The following is a 27,482-nucleotide window of genomic DNA, read 5'->3' as shown; positions in this document are numbered from 1 at the left end:
CGACTACTATATATCTTGTGGTATGATTTTTTGTAATGTCTTTATATAGAGTTTTAATTTTATTTAGAGAGCGAAGACATTTGTGGATTATTTTAGTTTAGTGGGGCGCTGCATTTGATTTTAATTTGTTGTGACTATTATTAAGTCTTTTGTTGGTTAATATTTTTTTATTGAATTTGTTAGTGTTCCATTTTAGTACAGCATATTCATCGGCTTGATATATTTTTTTTTTCTATATGTAATAAAATTGTCGCAGCAGAATTTAATACGGGCAATGATTCTTTATAATTTAATGGGTTGAGCCCCTTTCATAATTGAGATGAAGTTAAGCCCAAACTTTCTTGCTTTTATTTTTGGCAGCCATGGAAACTCCTTGAGGACAGTTTATTCTTGCTTGTAAATGGTAGATTAAAGGGTTGATTAAATGTTTATGTGTAGGAATTAATTTTAGTGATGTATACTTAGTATATGTGAATGTGTACTTGAATTTGGAAGCTTGGAAATTAATGGACTCTAATGTATGAATTGGCAGCTTGGTTTGGTGAACCATAAAGATGTTATTTCATGTTTGGTTTATGGAATATTAATGTTGAATTGTGGTACTTGTTATGGCAGCTTGTGTATATGTATGATGGTGTGAGGTTGGACATGTAAATGAGCTAGGTTAGGTGATTGAATTGTTGTAATTTGAGCTTGAAAAATTCTATACTATATGGTGCATATTGAGGGTGATTGTAAGCTGCCAAAATGACCAACAATATGTTGTGAATTGTGTTTAGGTTATGGTACAAACCAGAATTGGCATGAATGTGTAGTTTGGTAAGTGTTAAAAGTGCCCTTTGATGAGTAATGAATAAAATGCAATAGGGCAGTTTATGTTATGGGCCTAGAACCTTAAGTGTGTGGCTCCAATTGGTATGAGACCAATTGGAGGTGAAAATAGGCACAAAATGTGCCAACTTTCATGAAGGAAGCTTACCAAAATTCTGCTGGTAAGGTAACTTAAAAAGTGACCAAATCCGGATTAGTGCATTTAAGGCCTGAAAATTGACCACTTGGGCAACAGTTAGTATTTTGGCCATAACTCACTGAAAACAGGTCCAATTGACCTGAAATTTTGACCATGAATAGTTAAGATATATATCTACAAGTCTTATGAAGACACAAAAGCCCAGAAATAACCATAAGCAAGTCAAACAGCTTGCACAAATTCAGGTCCAAAAACTAGCCGAACCTAAAATGACCTAAAATAACCTAAAGTGACCAATTTTGGTACATTCTGACCAGCAATAGTAAAATGACCATAACTTGGTCTAGTAAACTCAGAATGACCTGAAATTTTGCCCCACATGCAATAAGACATAGATCTACAAGTTTGTAGTTTTGATCGAAACCCGAAAGCCGAGGGAACTTGGTCATCCGGCTAGGTCAAATTAGTATACCGGGATCTGACAAATTGCAATGAAACGCAATATACATGGAAATGAATTTGGTAACATGTACCAATACAAAAAGGCTATAAAATGTGACATATTGGTAACATTAAAACCTAATTCAACTAGACTGCATCGAGGGTTGACATCTTAGGTTGACTAAGAAAATAATAGAATTCAATAAGTTAATTATTAAGCTTTATTCTTAGAGACAGTTTAAATGAGTATTGAAACACTTCAAATTGTGTGTTTCAGTTAGCAAAGACTCAGGGAAGGGGAAGAAAACACTGAGTCAGAGCTAAGAGACAGTTATCAGAGGTTTGTGCACAACTAGTTTTTAACTGATTTTGTTTTGAATATTTCATATGATTAAATGACATATTTTTATTATGTATTATGTTTAACAAGCATTGGATTTAATTCAATGATTATTGAAATTGTTATAGTATGTATGACTTTAGCTTTGTGAAATGGTATTTCCACAAGTATTAAGCATTGTTATAGATTGAATAAATTATGTTTTGGAAAATTGTGATAGAACATATTTTGAATTGTGATGGTAATTTTCATGGAAAAATGCAAATTTATGATTTGAATTGTGATGAGCATAAAAATTATTGGATATTGGAATTGAATTTGAATCGAATTATATTGTGATTTATGCTCACTAAAAGGATTGTGATATTGTTTTATATCTCACTATAGATGCTTGACTAGGTTATTACCCGTCTCTCTCATTTACTGAGAAGACAATGGAGTTAGTTGTGTTTTGATTACCATGGTACATGCACAGGCTTAGATTTTCCTCTGATATGAGGTTAGATCTAAGTTTTTTATCGTTATGGCCCTTGCGAAAGATTCATTATTGTGATGTGTACTGTGCACGATGATTTGACCTCCCCGACCATAGGGAGTTAGAATCTGATTCGACCTCCCTGACCATAGGGAGTTAGAATCGCTTTGAATATGGCCCTTTCCGATTAATCTTGCATAGTTAGTGAGATAAAGAATGATTTTTGAGAAACAGCATGATTTTTGAGATACAGCATGGTTTTTGAGATACAACATGGTTTTTGAGATACAGAATGTTTTTGAATAGTAAAGAATTGTGATTTCAGTTATGATTTATCTATAATTGATTTTGTTGGAACTACCTTAAATGGTTAGTCATGATTTGATAAATTGAATTTCGTGGTCAAAGTCATTTCATATAAATGATTTACATTATTGGCAATGAATATTTTGAGTTTTGGAATTTGATGAGTATTCAGATTTCCAAATTATTTGCTGTAAATTTTGTTAATGTATATTGTACTATGTTTTAAATTATAGTTGTGCACCACTGAGTTCACCACTCAGCGATAGCTTTGTATGCTGTCACAGGTAAGAAGAGCATGGAGCACTGAGTAAGTTTCTTTGAAGACACATTCAGATCAGCTCCAGGTATATCATAGGTATACCCATATACATAAGTTTTGATGTATGCATGTAATAATATGTATGTAAATTATTTGAGCAGTTGTATAAAAACTCTTGTAAAATATTTTGGTATGTAATTAAATGTAAATTATTGTAAATGTAAATTTGGGATTTCATTTATCTGAATAATTTTGTAATATTAATTTTGAGTCTTGTAATCAATGAAATGTTTCTTTTATGAGGAGATTGATTTGACTATTGAGATTTGAATTATGGGTTCAAATGAAGTTATTGAAGTTGTATTTGAGAAAACATATTGGAAGTGTGTTCTTTGCTGGTTTTGAAGAACTGTTTTCTCAAAATACAACCGACACTTTGCCGAAATTTTGAAAAAAATTTTATAACACCAGATTTTAATCGATGATTTAAATTTCATGAAAATTGTTTTAAAATCCCTTGTAGTATATTCGATGGATTATCGGTAGGCGAAGTACAATAATTCATTAGATGTACTATGGGATCATGTTACATCTTACAGGGGAGTAGGGTGTGACATCAATTCGAGCTGGAGTCATGGTTTATGTCAAACCCCATTTGCTATGAATATTATGTTCTCTTTTAATTCCAGTTCTTGATTAATTAGATTTTCTTATTAGAAACTCTTTTCTGACTAAATTTGTCTGTCCTGGCCAGGAACTTGAAACATCAAGAACAATTAAATGAACATTGGATTTTATCCCTATTTAGTTAGGGTAACAGATTCCATCTTGATCAACATCTATCTCCATATATAACTGGTAGGAGCCAACACATGCCCATATATCCAGACATAGTACAAGTATGAAAGCAGTATCAAACTCAAACCACCTATATACAAGATAATTGTGTTATCTTAGGTTTAAAGATTATATGCGCTGATATGATATATGACAATGTATTGACAAGAGTAAACTCCATGTGCTTGTCATATGCGTCACTAGTTCGGCCTACTTATCATGTATAAGTGCCTATCATATTTGTTATATGGCATGAGACTCACCATTCCATCTTATTTATATCTCATACAAATACCTTGGGAACAAACATGAATATAATCTTTCTGGACAAGTCATGTCCTGTGTGAAGTATCCTCGATTGTGAACTAATTTATGATACTTTTTGCTAGAAATACTGTCACTCATATTCTTAACAACTTAAAAATAGAATTTCTAACAAAATATCAATGGAACTTTTCTATTACACATAAATATATTATGTAAGCGGAAAAGTGAAATTGCCTTTTATTAATAAAATATGTACAAGATACATACTAAATGATATGCTTTAGGGCATACTACTGTTAATCTCCGACTAGCACTAGAGCCATTCATTACAATATCTTAAACCCATCTTCTCAAGATGTCGGTCTAACTGAGCTTGTGACATAGGCTTAGTGAATGGATCAGCTGAATTTTCAGCTGATGCTATTTTCTGTATGGCTACATCACCTCGCCCAACTATCTCTGTGATAATGTGATAGCGCCTTTCTATGTGTTTGGATTTCTGGCGAGATCGGGGTTCTTTATATCCAAATAGCCTCTTTTGCAGCATCTGATGTAGTAACATACTCAGCCTCTATAGTGGAATCAGCAGTCGTACTCTGTTTGGAACTCTTCCAACTGACTGCACCTCTATTACAAATGAACACAAACCCAAAGGTAGACTTTCTATCATTGATATCTAATTAAAAATTAAAATCAGTATAACCATCTAATTACAAGTCACCACCTCCATAAGCCAAAAATAAATCCTTAGTTCTTCTCAAGTACTTAAGGATATTCTTGACAGCTATCCAGTGTTCCAAACCTGGATTGGATTGAAACCTACTAGTCAAACTAACAGCATGTGCAATATCCGGCCTAGTACCCATCATTGCATACATTAAACTTCTAATAGCCGAAGCATATGGAATCCTGGCCATTTTATCTCTTTCTTTAGGTGTCTTTGGAGACATCTCTTTAGAAAGGTGGATACCATATCTTACTAGTAATAATCCTCTCTTGGAATCAAGCATGTTAAACCTCTTTAACACATTTTCCAAGTATAGACTTTGGGATAAACCAATTATTCTTTTCGCTCTATCTCTATAGATGCGAATTCCAAGAATATAGATTGCGTCCCCTAAGTCTTTCATGGAGAATGTATTTGACAATCATACTTGTACAATTGTCAACATACCTATATCATTACCAATCAATAGAATATCATCCACATATAAGACAAGGAAAGTGATAGCACTATCACTAACCTTCTTATATACACATGGTTCATCCATATTTTTTATAAAACTAAATGACTTAATGGTTTCATCAAAATGGATGTTCCAACTCCTTGAAGCTTGTTTTAACCCATAAATGGATCGCTTTAGCTTGCATACCTTGGAACTATCTTGGGATTCAAAACCCCTAGGTTGTTCCATGAAAATGTTTTCTTTAATGTATCCATTGAGAAAAGCTGTTTTGATATCCATCTACCAAATCTCATAATCATAGTATGCAGCTATTGCTAATAGAATCCTAATTGATTTAAGCATGGCAATAGGGGAGAAAGTCTCCTCATAGTTGATTCCTTGCCTTTGGTGAAACCCTTTCGCTACTAGCCTTGCTTTATAGGTCTCTACCTTTCTATCAAAACCAATTTTTTTTCTTGAAAACTCATTTATTCCCTATAGGTACAATACGTTTAGGTGGGTCAACAAGGTCCCAAACATGATTCTTATGCATGGAATCAATTTCAGATTTCATAGCTTCAATCTATTTTGAAGAGTTTATATCTGATATAGCTTCTTCATAGGTAAGAGGATCATCTCCATGATCTACTTCTTCATGAGTAAACAACTCTTGTTCATCTTTATGAAGAAAACCATATCTCACTGGTGGGTGAGATATCCTAGTCGATCTGCGAGGAATTACTGTAGATGTTTGATTAACAGGTGTAGGTTTGCTAGATAGATCTATATCCATTTGATCTGTTGGTTGGTTAGAATTCTCCAATTCTAACTCTATTTGCCTTCCTTTGCCACCTTCTTTAATGAACTCTTGTTCAAGAAATATGGCATCTCTGCTTACCATAACCTTTTTTGATGTAGGAAAATAAAAATAATATCCAAAACTTTCTTTTGAATATCCAACAAATCGACTTTTTTCTGATTTGGTTTCCAATTTATCAGTGTTCAGCTTTTTGATATAAGCTGGACAACCCCAAATCTTAACATGCTTAAGACTCGGTTTTCTTCCATGCCATTTCTTATAAGGTGAAGAAGAAACTGATTTTGATGGAATCCTATTTAGAATATGCAAAGCTGATTCTAATACAAATCCCCAAAAGGAGATTGGCATATCAGTATAGCTCATCATACTACGTACCATATCTAATAGGTACGATTTCTTCTTTTAGATACACCATTCAGCTGTGGCGTTCCTGGAGGAGTCAACTGGGAATGTCACACCCTACTCCTCATAAGATGTAACATGCTCCCGTAGTACACCTAATGAATTATCATACTTCGTCTACCGGTAACCCATTAAATATGCTATAAGGGATTTTGAAACAATTTTCTTACTATTGATAAGTGGTGAGCATTTTCTAATAGGTATTAAAATCATTTATTCGAAGTTGAAACTAGTTAAAATTTTTGGCCCACTTTATTTTTTCACAAATTTTATAAAAATTTCGGCAGAGTGCCGTTTGTATTTTGAGAAAACAGTTTTTCAAATTCCTGTAAAAAGAACTTCCAATAATTTTTTCTCAACAACTTCTTCAAAAGTCACAATCATCTTAATCAATTTCTCAAGTCTCAAAATTCAAACAATCCTCATTTCACCAATCAACACAAGCAATTCAGTACACAGTTAAAATTAAATCAAACATTGAAATATCTCATTAAGATAACAAAATGAATATTTACATTCATGAGAGTATTAAAAATTTAGTAGTGCAAGCTTTATAAATACATAAAATCTCAATATAATATTACAATAATTTGTATTTGATTACAATCTAAATATATATATTACAAAAGAGTTGGTACAACTGCTCAAAGGAAATTTCATACATATGATTATAGAATTACATCAAAAGTTAATGTACAAGGGTATACCTATGATATACCCGAGGATAATCTCACCGTGTCTTTCAGTAACCTCGCTCAGCTGCTCTATATTTTCTTTCACTTGCGACAGCATACAAAGCTATCGCCGAGTGGTGAACTCAGTTGTGCACAATCTAATAATTTAAAACTTAATACAAATTATTCTTAACAATTCATAATGAATAAAAATTTAAAATTTCTAAATTCTTCAAAATCCGTGACATACAAAAATCATTATTTTCATTCATGCAAATTATTCATTTGAATAACATTTTGATCAATTAATAACTATTTATTTACATATCTTTTAAATTCCGAAACAATACGAAAATATTTTGAATCAATAACAAATTATTTATTTCAATCACAATTTATCAATTTATGCATAATTTAAAGGGCGTTGCCAACAATTCACACAGTTAATCCCATGATCCAAAATTCAAATAGATGCCGTGTTGTACACCACGACATTTCACATTCTCCCAATAACCGAGGCTAAAAGGGAGAAACAAAGACTAGCTAGTATATATGAGTACTCATTCAAATTCTTCCCCAACTGGCAAGCCAAAGAGGAAGATACTCGCCCCATCTAATGGAGGAGATATCTCACTAGACAAGCTAATGAGAATTCATAACAAATTTTGTCATGTCAACTGTGGTTTCAAATCATATTCAAAACAATTTCTAATCACAAGGTGTTTACAAATCAACATATTTAATCATCATAAATTCATGCTCAAGGTTGGCAACACATCAAACTTAAAATTTACAATCCTCAAAACGATGCAATAAATCCTTAAATGCATAAGAAAATTTCCATTTAATTTATACAAATTCATTCAACAAATTAAAATCCTCAATACAACAAAATCATAAATCATAAAATAAACTTGTTCAAATCAATTTAGAAATGAAAAGTGACAAAATAGTTAGTTGTGCACAAACCTTAAGTGAGTCGCCTCTTGGCCTTGACTCGATTCCTCGGGTTCTTTCCCTGTGTTCTTTTCCATTGAAACACACAGTTTCACAGTGTTTCAGTATCATAACTTATTATAAATCCAAAATAAATTCAAATTCACTTTTATCTAGCTTATATATGTTAAACTTGACGTTCTTCAAAATTTGTGTTTCGGGATTACTATTCACTATACTATTCAAGTCAATTTGTTGACTTTCTAAGGCTTAATAGGTATGGGAACTCCAACTTCACTCACATACCACATTTTGGTCACTAAATTTATTAGTTTTGGTGGTTTACTAAAATTCTAAGTCTTTTAGGCAAATTTGCAAATTTTCAGTTTTGGTGTCCTAAGTTGCACTGTTCCATTGGTCACTTTACTTTTAGAATCTAGCAAAACTTTCTTCATAGAAAATGTTCCTTATTGTCTTAAGTTTATTCTCCTTTTTGAATCACACCAATTGGAGTTTTGTAGCTCAAGTTATAGGTATTTGAACCATGGCTGCCGGATTGGACTTAACCCAGATTTCTAGGCAAATTTTGGTTTTGGCAGTTTTAGGTCACCAACTTTGGGTGGCCAAATGACTTCGTTAATGGCATAATTTGGGTTTGTGTTCTTCATGAAAGTTTTAGGTCTATACCTCAGCTGTCCACTGGTAAACTTTCAGGTCATTTAGACCTACCTAGCACAAGTTATGGCCAAATGAACAAATACTGTTCATTTGGTCAGTTTGTACAGGGCAGACTGAGATTTTCCAAGTTTGGTCAATTTATTCACTAGGTTTTAGTCACTTTTTGGGCATGCTTCCTGAATGAAAATTGTGTCATTTAGTGTCTATTTTCATTCTCAACTAGTCTCATACCAATTGGACTTGTAAATTTTCATTTTTGGTCCCTCAAAGGGACCTTGGTCATGCTGCCAGCAACATGACCACACTCAATCCAAATTTGATCGCAACTCCAACACTTCCAACCCACTTCATTTGGTCAAAAATGACCATTTCTTACCTCAAACTAGGTCAAATATATCATTTACCAATTTCTCACATTTTTTTCTCTAAACCCTAAGAGTCCAAACCCTAGTTTACCAATTCTTTACAATTGATTGATTCAATGCCTATATACATGTTTCTTCATCTCAAACAAGATCACATATACTTTTAAATCTATCAAACTCATACATACACACATCAAACCTTAGTTCACTGAAATTTAGGTTTGGTCCTCCAACAATTAATTGCATTTCATTTTAAGTTTATTTCTAAGTTAAGTTAAAAATGTAGAAATCAAACTAAGATTATCAAGTTTGCTTACTAACCTTTCTTAGAACTTCAAATCCTTCAAATCTTTATCTTTTTTTCTTCTTTCCTCTTTTAATCTTCTTCTTAGGTTGAGATAACAAGCTCTAATGAGGTGTTTATGGAAAATCTTAAGGTTAAGTGAGGGGATTTAAGCTTGAGTGCAAGCTTTAATGGAAGTTTAAAAATGGAGATGTGAGGGAGAGTGAGGGCGGTCCTTTGGATGAGGAAGAAGACTTTTGCTTTTTTTTTTTTTTCTTTTCTTTTCTTTTCTTTTCTTTTTTTTTTTTTAATGTCTTAGGAAGACCATAAATCCATTTACTTAAATTATTAATTATCATATTTATGGCATCATACATGATGTCATGCATGATGTCATCTCCCTTCACTTTTTCATTTTCTTCTTTTTTTTATTTATTTTTCTATTAGTTCTTTAATTTAATTCCTGACTCTGAAATTTTCTTTTCTCTGATTTTATTTGATAGTTAGGTCAGGAGTCAGCTCGGGGTCAATTGACCAAATAGCCCCTCGCCGTTTCAACCCGGTTTGTAAATAATTCAATATTTCTTTCGGCTCCCTGACCTAATTATTTGACTGACTTAACAATTCTTTTTCGTGATTTTCTATTGTCCACTGTGTTTGTAATGGTCTTAAGGACCACGACGTTATATTTTACTGTTAGAAATTTGAGTTAGAATCGACTTCGCAGTCGTTCTCGAGAAGATCACCAATCGCTGTGACTCTCAGCTTGTTTAACTTCTTATGTTCTGTTTTTCTTATTTATACTTAACTAATTGGCAATTACTAATTACTTGTATTTATGGTTTATCTAGTTGTCTTAGATGTGGTTCTAATCTCCTTAATTATCCGGATCGACACCGGTCACCGGAATAGTGAAATATATCAGGCTATGCAAATAGGGGTGTTACAATTCTCTCCCCCTTAAAATAATTTCGTCCTCGGAATTTTACTTGGTATTAGTCTCTGAACAGTTTTGGGTGCTATCTCCTCATGTCCTATTCACGCTCCTAAGTAGTTTCCTGGCCTGAATGATGGTTTCTTAGCACTTTAACCAATACTATTTACTCATCGATTGCTTACTTCATGTGCCAAGTTTCTTATGAGCTTCTGTCATAAGTGAGATTCAATTTTAGTTCAATTTTAGAGGTAAGCAAATTTGTGTGCTAGTGGATCCACTCTTTCTAGGACCTTGTACGATCCTATGAGTGAGAACTTAATTTTACTCTTTTCTTATCAAATCTCTTGATTATTTGATGCAACCTTCAATTTAGTTTATAATATTTTAGTCTTTTCTTGCTATTGTTTTAGCAATTATTTTCCTTCGTAGTCTTTTTTTGTTTTTTTTTAAATGACCTTGTTAGTCATATATGAACTGCTTATCTCTTTCTTGGCCATAGGTCCATAACCATTATCTTACCATCTCCATTTATGACCAAGGCCTATGTGCCATCTTGCACTGTCTTGTTTGCTTTTGTTTAACTTATTTCCTTTTTGATAAAATAGTTCGGGATATCATTACGCGTCTTAAGTAAGTTGTTTGCCTTAGTGGCAATTCCTCATCTAGGGTTTTTCTCCTTTCTTAATGTTCTATTTGTTTCCTTCTTTCATTCCACAACTCAACTTTAATTATTTTATTTCTTAATCTAATCTTCTTCCTTAACTTGACTGTCGAGTCGTAATTTAGCACCACTTATCGTCCCTAATAAATCCACTATACTTCAATATTACTTTGATTTGGTTCTCTGACCATTCTAGTCAACACTTTAACTAATAATCATAACATTTCTTTATTACATTCGCACCAACTATTCTAATTTTTACTTCTATAACTCTTTTATCTATCAATAGTCTATAACTTATTTTCCGCTGGTTTGCGATCATTACTCTTTTTTTTTTTTTAACCATAAACAATTCTTTAATCTTAAGAAGGGAGTCTACCGGACTCTCCTATTTCCCATACTATTCAAAAGTTTCGCTTGAATTCTAATCTAATCCTTATGATCCACACAATAAAATTGTGCTCTTCCTAAAGAATACCTGAGCAACTAGTTCCTTTCGAATTACTGTTATCAGTATAACTTCATTTCTTAACTGTTTTATAAGTTATAATTGTCATCCATAGCATCCTGTCTCTTCCAGGGGAACAAAATTATATTTTGTGTCTTACTACTACACAAATAGAATACTGTTTCTTACTAAACTTTGAGCAAAAGATCCATTGCAATATCAAAACAACTATAAATCCCATATCGGAGACTAGATGACTTAGCCCTATAGGTGTTATTTTTAAATTTTTACCATGCTAAAATCTCTAGTCCCATAACAATTCTTGATGTACTGTAATTCATGCTAGGGTAACGAAGTCTTTAACTCTCACTACCTTGCAACCATGATCTTTTGATATTCTAATTATAGAGTTTTAAATCCCGAATTAGGATTTTCAAACTCAGTTCTAGTAATAAAACTCTATTATGGTATATTTGTACCAGAGCGAAAATCATTTATAACTATTCTTATCCTTATGTACTATTGGGTAGTATGTAGCTCTACACAATAAATCTCAAGTCAATACTGTATTCTGCAGCTTACAGCACAAACATTAATAATATTGCATAGTTACTACGATGCATCCCAATAGATCAAACTTCCCTATGTCTTATTTCTTTCAAATCCACTAATATCTTAAACTTATTTTGATTATGGTATTTACTAACATCTATCAACAGTAGTACCTTTACTTCCATCTAGGGCAGATATATTGCTATAACTTACTTTTTGGTCCTCTTGCCTTACCTAATTAGGCTTACTAATTAACTTTATAATTTATCGTAGTCTAGAAGATGTCTCTCACTAGAAACTTTTCCAAAATTAATTCCAATCATGCTTATTATCGCAATTCTTATCCTAAAAGACTGATTACTAGCACACTAAAATTTATCTCCATTCAAGGGAATAGCAGTAGAATATATAATTTTGCATTAGCATATAAATAAGTAGAGCCGGAATCAAATAGTATATAATTATTCCTTTCACAAGTTAAGAACATACCGGCAACTAAATCTGAAGTCTCTGCTTCTTCCCCTTGATGCATGGCATTCTCTCTTTCTAGTGTATTCCTTTGCTCGGATTGGTCCATTGTGCGAGGATTACCCGAAGTGTTGTCTCTACTTTTGCTGCTACCTCTATTGACTATTAATGAACCTCTTAAATCAAAACCTTGGACTGATTCCTTTGGTGTAGTATGTGACATAAATCGACGTGCGCTAGTACAGTCTCAGGCGAAATGTCCAATTCCACCACAATTGAAGCAGGCTCCAGTGACCTTATGGCAACACCCTAATGAAATTTTCCACAAACGTCACAGAGAAGGATAGGGTAGGAACTCCTGGTTCTTTGACGAATGGTTCTTGATTACTTCTGCCTTGAAGATCCACCTCTGTCATACTTAGGAGCTCGGGGTCCCTCAAAATCTTTTCTCTTTCCTAATTACTACTCGAACTTTGACCGATGGGTTTCCCACTTTTCTCTTTTTCATGCTACTCTTGAGGGGGTTGGGTTTGTACTTGGGCCTGGGCTGACAGATTATCAGCCATTTGCTGAAAGAACATGGCCATCTGCTGGGCCGTTTGTGTAGTAATTCGTATAGGAGGGACTAGTGCAGTTGGACCTCCAACGCTCTGTAAAACTGGGGCCTCTCCTTGTACGTTAGCTGTATTAGACTGCTCTACCATTTTATCCCCCTTGTCCATATCTATTCACAGGATTTTTTTTTTTGTATAACCAACACAAGGAGATTTCTTCCCGTTAGTTCATATTTATGATGTAAATGTACTATATGTATGAAACATTTGAGCAGTTGTACTTATTGAAAAATATTTCAAATTTACAGTTCAAAATTTACTTTAAAACCTTTGCTCTGATACCACTAAAACATATCACACCCTACTCCTCATAAGATGTAACATGCTCCCGTAGTACACCTAATGAATTACCGTACTTCGTCTACTAGTAACCCATTAAATATACTACAAGGAATTTTGAAACAATTTTCTTACTACTGATAAGTGGTGAGCATTTTCTAATAGGTATTAAAATCATTTATTCGAAGTTAAAACTAGTTAAAATTTTTGGCCCATTTTATTTTTTCGCAAATTTTATAAAAATTTCGGTAGAGTGCCGTTTGTATTTTGAGAAAACAGTTCTTCAAATTCCTGTAAAAAGAACTTCCAATAATTTTTTCTCAATAACTTCTTCAAAAGTCACAATCATCTTAATCAATTTCTCAAGTCTCAAAATTCAAACAATCCTCATTTCACAAATCAACACAAGCAATTCAATACACAGTTTAAATTAAATCAAACATTGAAATATCTCATTAAGATAGCAAAATGAATATTTACATTCATGGGAGTATTAAAAATTTAGTAGTGCAAGCTTTATAAATACATAAAATCTCAATATAATATTATAATAATTTGTATTTGATTACAATCTAAATATATATATTACAAAAGAGTTGGTACAACAGCTCAAAGGAAATTTTATACATATGATTATAGAATTACATTAAAAGTTAATGTACAAGGGTATACCTATGATATACCTGAGGATAATCTCACCGTGTCTTTTAGTAACCTCGCTCAGCTGCTCTATATTTTCTTTCACCTGCGACAGCATACAAAGCTATCATTGAGTGGTGAACACAGTGGTGCACAATCTAATAATTTAAAACTTGATACAAATTATTCTTAACAATTCATAATGAATAAAAATTTAAAATTTCTAAATTCTTCAAAATCCATTACATACAAAAATTATTATTTTCATTCATGCAAATTATTCATTTGAATAACATTTTGATCAATTAATAACTATTTATTTACATTTCTTTTAAATTCCGAAACAATACAAAATATTTTGAATCACTAACAAATTATTTATTTCAATCACAATTTATCAATTTATGCATAATTTAAAGGGCGTTGCCAACAATTCACACAGTTGATCCCATGACCCAAAATTCAAATAGATGCCGTGTTGTACACCACGACATTTTACATTCTCCCAATAACCGAGGCTAAAAGGGAGAAACAAAGACTAGCTAGTATATATGAGTACTCATTCAAATTCTTCCCCAACTAGCAAGCCAAAAAGGAAGATACTCGCCCCATCTAATGGAGGAGATATCTCACTAGACAAGCTAATGAGAATTCACAACAATTTTTGTCATGTCAAATGTGGTTTCAAATCATATTCAAAACAATTTCTAATCACAAGGTGTTTACAAATCAACATATTTAATCATCATATTTTCATGCTCAAGGTTGGCAACACATCAAACTTAAAATTTACAATCCTCAAAACCATGCAATAAATCCTTAAATGCATAAGAAAATTTACATTTAATTTATACAAATTCATTCAACAAATTAAAATCCTCAATACAACAAAATTATAAATCATAAAATAAACTTGTTCAAATCAATTTAGAAATGAAAAGTAATAAAATAGTTAATTGTGCACAAACCTTAAGCGAGTCGCCTCTGGGCCTTCGCTCGATTCCTTGGGTTCTTTTTTGGTGTTCTTTTCCACTGAAATATACAGTTTCACAGTGTTTCAGTATCATAACTTATTATAAATCCAAAATAAATTCAAATTCACTTTTATCTAGCTTATATATGCTAAACTTGACGTTCTTCAAAATTTGTGTTTCGGGGTTACTATTCACTACACTATTCAACTCAATTTGTTGACTTTCTAAGGCTTAATAGGTATAGGAACTCCAACTTCACCCACATATCACATTTTAGTCACTAAATTTATTGGTTTTGGTGGTTTACTAAAATTCTAAGTCTTTTAGGCAAATTTGCAAATTTTCAATTTTGGACTCCTAAGTTGCACTGTTCCATTAGTCACTTTACTGTTAGAATTTGGCAAAACTTTCTTCATAGAAAATGTTCCTTATTGTCTTAAGTTTATTCTCCTTTTTGAATTACTCAAATTGGAATTTTGTAGCTCAAGTTATAGCTATTTGAACCATGGCTACTGGATTGGACTTAATCTAGATTTCTGGGCAAATTTTGGTTCTGGCAGTTTTAGGCTACCAACTTTGGGTGGCCAAATGACTTGGTTAATGGCATAATTTGGGTTTGTATTCTTCACGAAATTTTTATGTGTATACCTCAACTGTGCACTGGTAAAATTTCAGGTCATTTAGACATGCCTAGCTCAAGTTTTGGCCAAATGAACAAATACTGTTCATTTCCAAGTTTGGTCAATTTGTTCACTAGGTTTTGGTCACTTTTTGGGCATGCTTCCTAAATGAAAATTGTGTCATTTAGTGTCTATTTTCATTCTCAATTGGTCTCATACCAATTGGACTTGTAAATTTTTATTTTTGGTCCCTCAAAGGGACCTTGGTCATGCTGCTAGCAGCATGACCACAGTCAATCCGAATTTGACCTCAACTCCAACACTTCCAACACACTTCATTTGGTCAAAAATGACCATTTCTCACCTCAAACTAGGTCAAATATATCATTTACCAATTTCTCACATTTTTTTCTCTAAACCCTAAGTGTCCAAACCCTAGTTTACCAATTCTTTACATTTGATTGATTCAATGCCTATATATATGTTTCTTCATCTCAAACAAGATCACATATACTTTTAAATCTATCAAACTCATACATACACACATCAAACCCTAGTTGACTGAAATTTAGGTTTGGTCCTCCAACAATTAATTTCATTTCATTTTAAGTTTATTTCTAAGTTAATTAAGTTAAAAATGTAGAAATCAAACTAAGATTATCAAGTTTGCTTACTAACCTCTCTTAGAACTTCAGATCCTTCAAATCTCTATCTTTTGTTCTTCTTTCCTCTTTCAATCTTCTTCTTAGGTTGAGATAACAAGCTCTAATAAGGTTTTTATGGAAAATCTTACGGTTAAGTGAGGGGATTTAAGCTTGAGTGCAAGCTTTAATGGAAGTTTAAAAATGGAGATGTGAGGGAGAGTGAGGGCGGCACTTTGGATGAGGAAGAAGAATTTTACTTTTTTCTTTTTTTTTTCTTTTCTTTTCTTTTCTTTTTTTTTTTAATGTCTAAGAAAGACCATAAATCCATTTACTTAAATTTATTAATTATCATATTTATGGCATCATGCATGATGTCATGCATGATGTCATCTCCCTTCACTTTTTCATTTTCTTCTTTTTTTTTATTTATTTTTTTATTAGTTCTTTAATTTAATTCCCTACTCCGAAATTTTCTTTTCTCCGATTTTATTTGACAGTTAGTTCAGGAGTCAACTCTCGGGGTCAATTGACCAAATTGTCCCTTGCCGGTTCAACCCAGTTTGCAAATAATTCAATATTTCTTCCGGCTCTCTAACCTAATTATTTGACTGACTTAACAATTCTTTTTCGTGATTTTCTCTTTTCCACTGTGTTTGTAATGGTCTTAAGGACAGCGACATCACATTTTACGGTTTAAAATTTGAGTTTAAATCGACTTTGCAGTCGTTCCCGAGAAGGTCACCCATCGCTGTGACTCTCGGCTCGTTTAACTTCTTATGTTCTGTTTTTCTTATTTATACTTAACTAATTGGTAATTACTAATTATTTGTGTTTATGGTTTATCTAGTTGCCTTAGATATGGTTCTAATCTCTTTAATTATCTAGACCGACACCAGTCATCAGAATAGTGAAATATACCAGGCTATGCAAATAGGGGTGTTACAGGGAAACAATGCCATGCTCTTTCAAGGATTCATCAAATTCAGTACTTAAGTATTCACCTCCATGATCTGATCGAAGAGTTTTAATACTTTTTCCTGTTTGATTTTCTACTTTAGACTTAAATTCTTTGAACTTTTCAAAGGATTCATATTTGTATTTCATCAAATACAAATACCCAAACCTTGATTTATCATCAGTAAAGGTAATAAAGTAATGAAACTGCCTCTAGCCATTTTCTTAAATGGACCACATACATCACTATGTATCAATTCCAAAATATTTTCAGCTTTTAGCCCTTGTCCAACAAAAGGTGACCTAGTCATTTTGCCTTGAAGGCAGGATTCATAAGTTGGATTAGGTTCAGAACCCAATAAGGATAAAATCCCCATTTTCTCCAACTTTGCAATTCTATCTTCTGCAACATGACCTAATCTTAAGTGCCAAATATATTTTGTACTTGAGTTGATTTTCATCATGGCATTACATTCATTTAGATTGCTTGCATTAGATTTGTATTTAACATTATTATCTAAATAATAAAGTTCATCATGCGTATAACCCGAACTAATATATTTATTTCAAAAATAAATATTGCAAACATCATTTATGAATTGAAATTCATAATCATATCTAATCAAACTAGATATAGAAATGATGTTCTTAAAAGCATCAGGTACATGCAAAACCTTATTTAAATACAAAACATGTCCACACATGTATAAAGATTTAGATTCTATGGCTAAAGCTTCAATAGTTGAGCCATTGCCAACCTGGAGTCTAATATCTCGTTACTGCAAGCTGTAACTACTCGCTATACTCTGGGCAGTTCCTATTCCAGTGCCCATCCTTCTGGCAGTGGAAACACTTTCCCTTACCTTTGTAAGCTTTGGTCTTTGTTTTCTGTTTGGCTATCTTCTTGGAAGGTTAAGGAACCTGAGGTTTCCTTTTCTTATTGCCCTTCTTCTTGTTGGACTTTGCAGCAGAAGAAGATGCAATCAAAACTATCTCTTTTCTTTTATTGCCCGGCATATTCTTTTGGGCAATAACTGGTATGTTAGGTAAACCAGCCAAGGTGTATTCCTGCTTAGTCATATCGAAATTTGTCACAAAATTCCCAAATGACTCAGGTAGGGATTGAAGGATCAAATCCGTTTGCAGTTGGAAATCCATGTTAAAGTCAAGATGTTCCAGCTGCTCTGTAAGTCGAATCATCTTGTGGACATGATCCCTAACATTCTGTCCCTTAGACATCCTCATTCGAAATAGCTGCCTAGATATCTCATACCTATCATTCCTACTATGCTCATCATATAACTCTTGTAGGTGAAGGAGGATCTCACTTGCACTCTGCATGTTTTCATGTTGCTTCTATAACTCATTACTCATAGAAGCAAGCATGTAACATTTGGCTCTCATAACATGCTCCTTCCACTTGTCCAAAGTGTTATGTTCCTCTTGAGTGGCCTCTAGAGGTAAGGGACCAGGAACCTTTGAGTCTAGAACATATCCAATACGTTCTAGGTTCAGGACAAGTTTTAAATTTCTTAGCCAATCAGAAAGATTAGGTCCCGTCAACCTATTGTGATCAAGTATGCTCGCAAGGATATTAGATGGTGGTGGTTGTTGTGTGCTCATTATTATCAGAAAATTAACTGTAGAAAATAACTAGATTAATTAGTAAATGTATCAAGTAATACTCCAAATTCCCTTTTGTGGTTTTAACTTGGTGATTCCTTTCCTTTCTTGATCTCTACTCCCCTTTCCAAAAATTCCTACAAAGTGAAATGCTAATAAGTATGAAACAAAAATCAATACGAAAAAGGAGAAAAATAAAAGGCAAGGTTTACAAAAATTTGGGTTATCTCCCAAAAAGCGCTTGCTTATAGTCTTTAGCTGGACTTTTGCTTGTTTATGGTCTACCGGTAGGATGGTCAATAGTGTAATTGACTCCCATTTCTATGGGTTCTCCCAGAAAGTAAGGCTTCAGCCTCTGCCCATTGACCTTGAATGCACCTGAGGTTTCGCTCCATACCTCTATTGCTCCATGTGGGAAGATTTGGGTGACCTTGAAAGGTCTGGACCATCTTGATTTTAGCTTCCCCAGAAAGAGTTTCAATCTAGAGTTGAATAAGAGTACAAGATCTCCTTCTTTTATCTCTTTTCTTGCTGTGCGCCTATCATGCCATCTTTTGGTTTTATCCTTGAAGATTGTGGCATTTTCGTATGCATCCTGTCTGATTTCTTCCAACTCATTCAGTTATAAGAGCCTTTTCTCACCAACAACTTTGAGGTCAAAGTTTAATATCTGAATTACCCAGTAAGCTTTATGCTCAAGTTCAACAGGGAGATGACATGATTTTCCATAAACCAGACGGAAGGGTGTTGTGCCAATTGGGGTTTTATATACAGTGCGATATGCCCAAAGTGCATCATCTAACTTTATGCACCAGTCCTTCCTGGATCTGTTTATAGTTTTCTCCAGAATCTGCTTCAGTTCCCTGTTTGAGATTTTTACTTGACCGCTGGTTTGAGGATGATAAGGTGTGGCCACCTTGTGAGTCACTCCATACTTTTTCAGTAGTGTTTCGAATTGTTGGTTGCAGAAGTGACTTTCTCCATCACTGATTATTGCTCGTGGTGTGCCAAATCTTGTGAAAATGTTTTTCTTAAGGAACCTTGTGACCACTCTAGCATCGTTGTTTGGTATCGCAATTGCTTCTACCCATTTTGACACATAATCAACTCCAACCATAATATACTTGTTTCCACGGGAAGAGGGGAATGGGCCCATGAAGTCTATTCCCCATACATAAAACAATTCTATCTCAAGTATACCATGTAGTGGCATTTCATTCCTCCTTAAACTGTTACCTGTTCTTTCGCATTGATCACAACCTAGCACAAAGGATCTTACATCCTTAAACAAATGCAGCCAGTAAAACCCTGCTTGCAAAATTTTTGCTGCGGTTTTTGAGGTGCCGAAATGTCCTCCATATAGTGATGAATGGCAGTGATAAATGACACTTTCTATATCTTCCTCTGGTGCCAATCATTACATCTCTTGTACAGTAGAAGTTTCTGCCATAAGTAATATCTTACATCATGTAAGAATTTCTTTCTTTGCTGATAAGTCATGTTTGGAGGCAATATCATGCATACAAGAAAATTAACAAAATCAGCGTACCATGGAGCCTTAGAGAATGCAAGTAATTGTTCATCAGGAAATGAATCATCAATCAGTAAATCTTCGAAGTCCTCCATGTACTCTAATTTTATTCTAGAAAGATGGTCGGCTACTATATTTTCGAATCCCTTTTTGTCCTTTATTTCAAGGTCAAATTCTTATAGGAGTAGGATCCATCGAATCAGCCTTGGTTTTGCTTCCTTCTTATTCAAAAGGTACCGGATTACAGCATGATCTGTGAATACAATGACTTTTGAACCAATGAGGTAAGATCTAAACTTGTCCATTGCAAACACCACTACTAGAAATTCCTTCTCTGTGGTGGCATAATTAATTTGCACATCATCTAATGTCTTGCTAGCATAATAAATAGCATGTAGCTTTTTATCCTTTCTTTGCTCGAGCACTGCTCCAACTGCAAAGTCACTCGCGTTGCACATAACCTCGAATGGTAATTTGGTGGTTGCATTATTGGTACTGATATCAGGGCTTCTTTGATCCTGTTAAAGGAAACAAGGCAATTTTCATCAAAATCAAAGGGAACATCTTGACTTAACAAGTTAGTAAGTGGCTTAGCTATTTTGGAAAAGTCCTTGATAAATCTTCTGTACAATCCTGCATGTCCCAAAAAGCTTCGCACTCCCTTGACTGATGTTGGTGGTGGCATGTTTTCAATGATCTCAATTTTTGCCTTATCTACTTCAATTCCTCTTTCTGATATCAAATGTCCCAGAACTATGCCTTCCCTTACCATGAAGTGGCATTTTTCCCAATTTAGGACCAGGTTTGATTCTTCACATCTTTGCAACACCTTAGATAAATTAGCTAGGCAATCATCAAAAGTAATTCCATAGACGAAAAAATCATCCATAAAATCGTTCATGATATCTTCAATATAATCAGAAAAGATAGCCATCATGCATCTTTGAAAGGCAGCAGGGGCATTACAAAGACCAAAAGGCATTCTCCTCTATGCAAATGTTCCATAGGGGCAAGTGAATGTTATCTTTTCTTGGTCTTCTGGGTGAATAGGAATTTAAAAGAATCCCGAATACCCATCTAGGTAATAAAAATAAGAGTGTTTCGCTAATCTTTCTAACATTTGGTCAATGAAGGGGAGAGGGAAATGGTTTTGTCTAGTAGCACCGTTCAATTTCCTATAGTCTATGCACATTTGCCAACCAGTGACTACTCTAGTAGGGATTAGTTCATTGCTTGCATTTTGGATAATAATTGTCCCACCTTTCTTAGGAACTACATGTACTAGACTAACCCATTTACTATCAAAGATTGGGTATATGATACCTGCATCTAATAGTTTTAAAATTTCTTTCTTGACTACTTCTTTCGTGTTTGGGTTAAGTCTTCTTTGGTGTTCGATTGTGGGTTTACTGTTTTCTTCCATGGGTATCCTATGCAAGCAAATTGAAGGGTTGATTCCCTTCAGGTCTTCTATCTTATACCTTATGGCTTTGCTATGGATCCTAAGTTCTCTTAGCAATTTTTCCTCTTCTAATTTAGATAGGCTAGCATTGATTATAATAGGATATTTAGAATTTGAGTCCAGAAATGCATACCTTAGCGAGGATGGGAGAGGTTTAAGCTTTACCTATTTGGCATTTTCCTGGAGCTTACCTTTGGTTTGTTCCTCCTTTAACTCCTCCATCTCGAAAGCTTTAGCTAATGGTAGGGTGGATGAGCTGCTACCTGTTGTGCGTAGGCTGCTATTTCTATATTTTCATCATCCACTATGTGGCTGTGTACAATACATGCTTCAAGAGGATCTTTAGGATGTGTCTCATGAAATTCCTTTTCAACTTATTCGTCAATTGTGTCAACTTTGAAGCATTCATCAGGTTCAAATTTGTGTTTCATCGTGTCGAACAAATTGAACTCCACTTCTTCTTCTCCTACTTTAAGAGTTAGTCACCCATTTTTTACGTCTATGATAGCTTCGACGGTTGTCAAGAATGGTCTTCCCAAGATGATAGGAATTTTGTCACACCCTACTCCTCTGTAAGGCATAACATGATCTCGTAGTATACCTAATGAATTACCAACTTCGTCTACTGATAACCCATTAAATACACTACAAGGGATTTTAAAACTTTTCTTACTTCTTTTACAGTGGTGAGCCCTATTTACAGGTGTTAAAAACCTTTTTGAATTGAAGTGATAGAACTAACACATTTAAATTATTTGGAATTTCTGTAAAAATTTTGGCAGAGTGCCATCTGTATTTTGGATAAAACAGTTCTTTAGAAAACCTGTAAAAAGCACTTCAATATATTTCCAAATCTCAACTCCAACATATTTCTCAACACAACATATTTCTCAACTCAAATCCACAGTGATTTTTCAAGGACTGAGATACAAGAAATATAATACAATTTTTACAAGTCAAAATAACTCATAATTTACTTTACAACTTCAATGTACAATTTTAATTTACAACTGCTCAAAACCTAGAACACTATATACATACAGTGGACATACATTACAGTACAAAATGCAAAATGTGGTATACTCAATATACCCGATGATCTCTCGCTGAATGTACTAGCAGCCTAGTCTGCTGCCCTGTCAATCTGTCTACCTGCGATAGCAATGAAAAGCTATCGCTGAGACAATGTCTCAGTGGTGCACAACATTAACCAAATACAACTTTAAATCACAATTCATAAATCATATAAATGATGGATACATAAAACCATAGTTAAATTCGAGACAATGAATGTCATAAGGAATTTAATACAATATCACAATAAATCTCAGTAATCAAAACGTAGTTAAATTCAAAAGACAGTGAATGTCAATAAGAATTTAAACTCCATTTCACAATATCACAATAAATCTCAATAGTCAAAACATGGTTAAATTCAAAAGACAGTGAATGTCAATAAGAATTTAAACTCCATTTCACAAATTATCAAATCACATAATAACACAATTTAGTCGAATAATTTAAGAATACAATGTTGCCAATTCATTCACAACTTAAGCCATGACACAAAATTTCCGATCAATGCTGCGTTGTACACCACGACAAAGTAATCACAACCCCACTAATCAAAATCAATGAGGAAGGGAGCTAGCTATATAATGAGTACTCATCCAATCACCTCAACTGGTAAACCAGAGAGGGAGAAAAATAAATGATCATGACTCCATAAATGGAGAAGGAAAATAAACGATCACAACTCCATAAATGGAGAAGGAATGATATGATACTGTCATACTAATTGTGAACACAAAATCAATTCCAAACATTTTATTCAAATGATTCATGAGAATCCAATAAATTTCCAAAGTCATAATTTCATTCACAAAATGGCAACACAATTCATAATTAACTTCAATTTTCACAAATCATACTAAATCAATTTTTCCACAGTTTCAAAGCATTTACAATGCTTTTCAAGCAATAAGTATCCATTCAAACACATTTCCATATTTGAAAACAATAATATACAAATAGTCATAATTTATTTCAATTGAAAAATTCAAAAGAAATAACTGTTGTGCACAAACCTCTGATAACTGTCTCCTGGCCTTGACTCAATGTTTCTTTCCCTTTCCCTGAGTCTTTGCTAACTGAGAAACACAATTTGAAGTGTTTCAGTACTCATTTAAACTGTCTCTAACGATAATGCTTGATAATTAATTTACTGAATTCTATTATTTGCTTAGTCAACCTAATATGTCGACCCTCAATGCGTTCTAGATAAATTAGGTTTTAATGTTACTAATATGTCACATTCAATAGTCTTTTAGGGTTGGAACATGTTACCAAACTCATTTCCATGTATCTTGCATTTTCTTGCAATTTGCTTGATTCCGGGATATTAGTTTGACCTAGCCGGACGACCTAGTTCCCTTGGTTTTTGGGTTTCGGTCAAAACTACAAACTTGTAGATCTATGTCTTATTACATGCGGGGCAAAATTTCAGGTCATTCTGAGTTATGTAGACCAATTTATGGTCATTTTACTATTGCTGGTCAAATTGCATCCAAATTGGTCACTTTAGGTCATTTTAGGTCAATTTTGGTTCGGCCAGTTTTTGGACCCGAACTTGTACAAGCTGTTTGACTTGCTTATGGTCATTTCTGGGATTTGGTGTCTTCATAAGACTTTTAGATATGGGTCTTAACTATTCATGGTCAAAATTTCAGGTCAATTGGACCTGTTTTGAGTGAGTTATAGCCTAAACACTAACTGCTGCACAAATGGTCAGTTTTCAGGCCTTATTTGCACTTAATCCGGATTTGGTCATGTTTCAAGTTACCTTACAAGCAGAATTTTGGCAAGCTTCCTTCATGAAAGTTGGCACATTTTGTGCCTAGTTTCACTTCCAATTGGTCTCATACCAATTGGAGCCACACACTTAAAGTTCTAGGCCAAAATGCATACTGCCCTATTGCACTTTCTTTATTACTCATCAAAGCTCACTTTTAGCATTTACCAATTCACACATTCTTACCCAATCTGGTTTGTACCATAACCTAAACATATTTTACCACATATTGTTGATCATTTTGGCAGCTTAAAATCACATTCAACATACACCACAAAGTGCAGAATTTGTCAAATTCAATTACAACAACTTAACTATCTATTCATGCTCATTTACATGTCCAACTTCACACCATCATACATATACCCAAACTTCCATAACAACTAACACAATTCAACATTAATATTCCATAAACCAAACATGAAATAACATCCTTATGGTTCACCCAACCAGGCTGCCAATTCATGCATTACATTCCATTAATTCCCAAGCTTCAAATTTCAAATACACATCCACATATACTAAGTATACATCACCCAAATAATTTCCTACACACATATATATTTAATCAATCCTTTAATCTACCATTTAGAAGCAAGAATAAGCTGTCCTCAAAGTGTTTCCATGGCTACCAAAAGTACACATCCCCTTTAAACATCAAACCTTAAAAATTTCTCCATAAATCAAGTACCCATAACATCCTTACAAACTTTAATAAGACAATAATCAAAAACTCAAATTTACCACTTTGGAAATTCTTCAAAACTCCACAAAAACTTTCATTTCTTGCTGCCTATCTACTGCCCATAGTGTGAGGATCATTTTTCATGAAGACACTTGCAAGAAATCAAGGCTTGATCATGGAGAACTTGAGCTTCATGCATGGTGCGGCCATGGGAGAGGTTTGAGAGCTTTCATTCTTCCAAATGAATTTTTCAAGTGGAGAAGATGAATTGCAGAATGTTAGTGGACATTTTTGTCCACTTAGGGTATTATATGGTATATAATAATTTACTTAGTGCTCCACTAACATAGGTTAATAATAAATAATGTTAAACTTTCCATATTCCCACATTAAGTCCCTAATTTTTGCTAATTGAATTAGGTACCACTAATTTAATTTTTCATGACATTTTACAAATATAATATCATGTATTTTTAATGGACATTTAGGTCAAAAGACAACTCGGGATGTCAAATGCCCACAATGCCCCTGTTCGGGTTGGATTCCCTATTTTTCGGTAATACCGGATTTTGTTTGTTTTTCGATTTCTCACTTTTCTTTGTAATAATTAATTAATTTTTATTTGATATTTCTAATGGTATTTATACTTCAATTGATGTCTCTATAAGTCTTAAAAATATTTTCTAGGGTTCCCCACGGTCCAGGGCTAGTCAACGGTCCACGCCGTGACTTCCCAGTGTGGTCACCCATCGCTAGGGTTCTCGGCTCGCTTAACTTGGTTACATTTCTTTGCTATTATTTTTCCTTTATTTTTCTTGTATTTTCTTTTCTTGTATTTTATTATTTTATGTCTCCTCACTCATATCGAAGTGTAGTTCTAGGCATTCTAGCTGTCTGGACAACAATGGTCATCGGAATAGTAGAACGCACTACCGAACTTAGGGGTGTTACAAATTTTAACATCTTCTTCCATCTCATGGACAACAAAGTCCATTGGAATGAAGAATTTGTTAGTAGTATACCCTAGGTCATATTATTTAGTATGTATCTTGTACACATTTTATTAATAAAAGGCAATTTCACTTTTCTGTTTACATAATGTATTTATATGTAATAGAAAAGGTCCATTGATATTTTGTTAGAAATTCTATTCTTAAGTTAAGAATATGAGTGATAGTATTTCTAGCACAAAGTATCATAAATTGGTTCACAATCGAGGATACTTCACAATAAGGACATGACTTATCCAGAAAGATTGTAATCATGCTTGTTCCAAAGTTATTTATACGAAATATGAATAAGATGGAATGGTGAGTCTCATACCATATAACGAACATGATAAGCACTTATACATGATAATTAGGTCAAACCAGTGACATTTATGACAAGCACATGGAGTTTACTCTTGTCAATGTATTGTTATAAATCATATCAATGCATATAATCTTTAGACCTAAGATAGCACAGTTTGTTAGTAGTATGCCCTAGAGCATATCATTTAGTATGTATCTTGTACATATTTTATTAATAAAAGGCATTTCCACTTTTCCGTTTACATAATATATTTATGTGTAATAGAAAAGGTCCATTGATATTTTGTTAGAAATATTATTCTTAAGTTGTTAAGAATATGAGTGACAATATTTCTAGCACAAAGTATCATAAATAGGTTCACAATCGAGGATACTTCATAATAAGGACATGACTTATCCAGAAAGATTGTATTCATGTTTGTTCCCAAGTTATTTATATGAGATATAAATAAGATGGAATGGTGAGTCTCATGCCATATAACAAACATGATAGGCACTTATAAATGATAAGTAGGCCGAACCAGTGACACTTATGACAAGCACATGGAGTTTACTCTTGTCAATGTTTTGTCATAAATCATATCAGTGCATATAATCTTTAGACCTGAGATAGCACAGTTATCTTGTATATAGGTAGTTTGAGTTTGATACTACTTTCATACTTGTACTATGTATGGGTATATGGGCATGTGTTGGCTCCTGCTAGTTATATATGGAGGTAGGTGTTGATCAAGATGGAATCTGTTCCTCTAAGTAAATAGAGATAAAATCCTATGTTCATTTAATTGTTCTTGATGTTTCAAGTTCCTGGCCAGGACAGATAGATTTATTCAGAAAAGAGTTTCTGATGAGAAAAATCTTTTAATCAAGAACTGGAATTAAAAGAGAACATAATATTCATAGCAAATGGAGTTTGACATAAACCATGACTCCAGCTTGAGTTGGGATTTTGTAACAGAGAGATTCTAGTGCATGGTAACATATGATTATAGGTTCATTTAAGGTAAA

The sequence above is a fragment of the Hevea brasiliensis genome, chromosome 18 (assembly GCF_030052815.1).
Source record: "Hevea brasiliensis isolate MT/VB/25A 57/8 chromosome 18, ASM3005281v1, whole genome shotgun sequence".
Taxonomy (NCBI): Eukaryota; Viridiplantae; Streptophyta; class Magnoliopsida; order Malpighiales; family Euphorbiaceae; genus Hevea; species Hevea brasiliensis.
The sequence above is the reverse complement of the archived record's forward strand: the minus strand, read 5'-3'. Positions refer to the sequence as shown.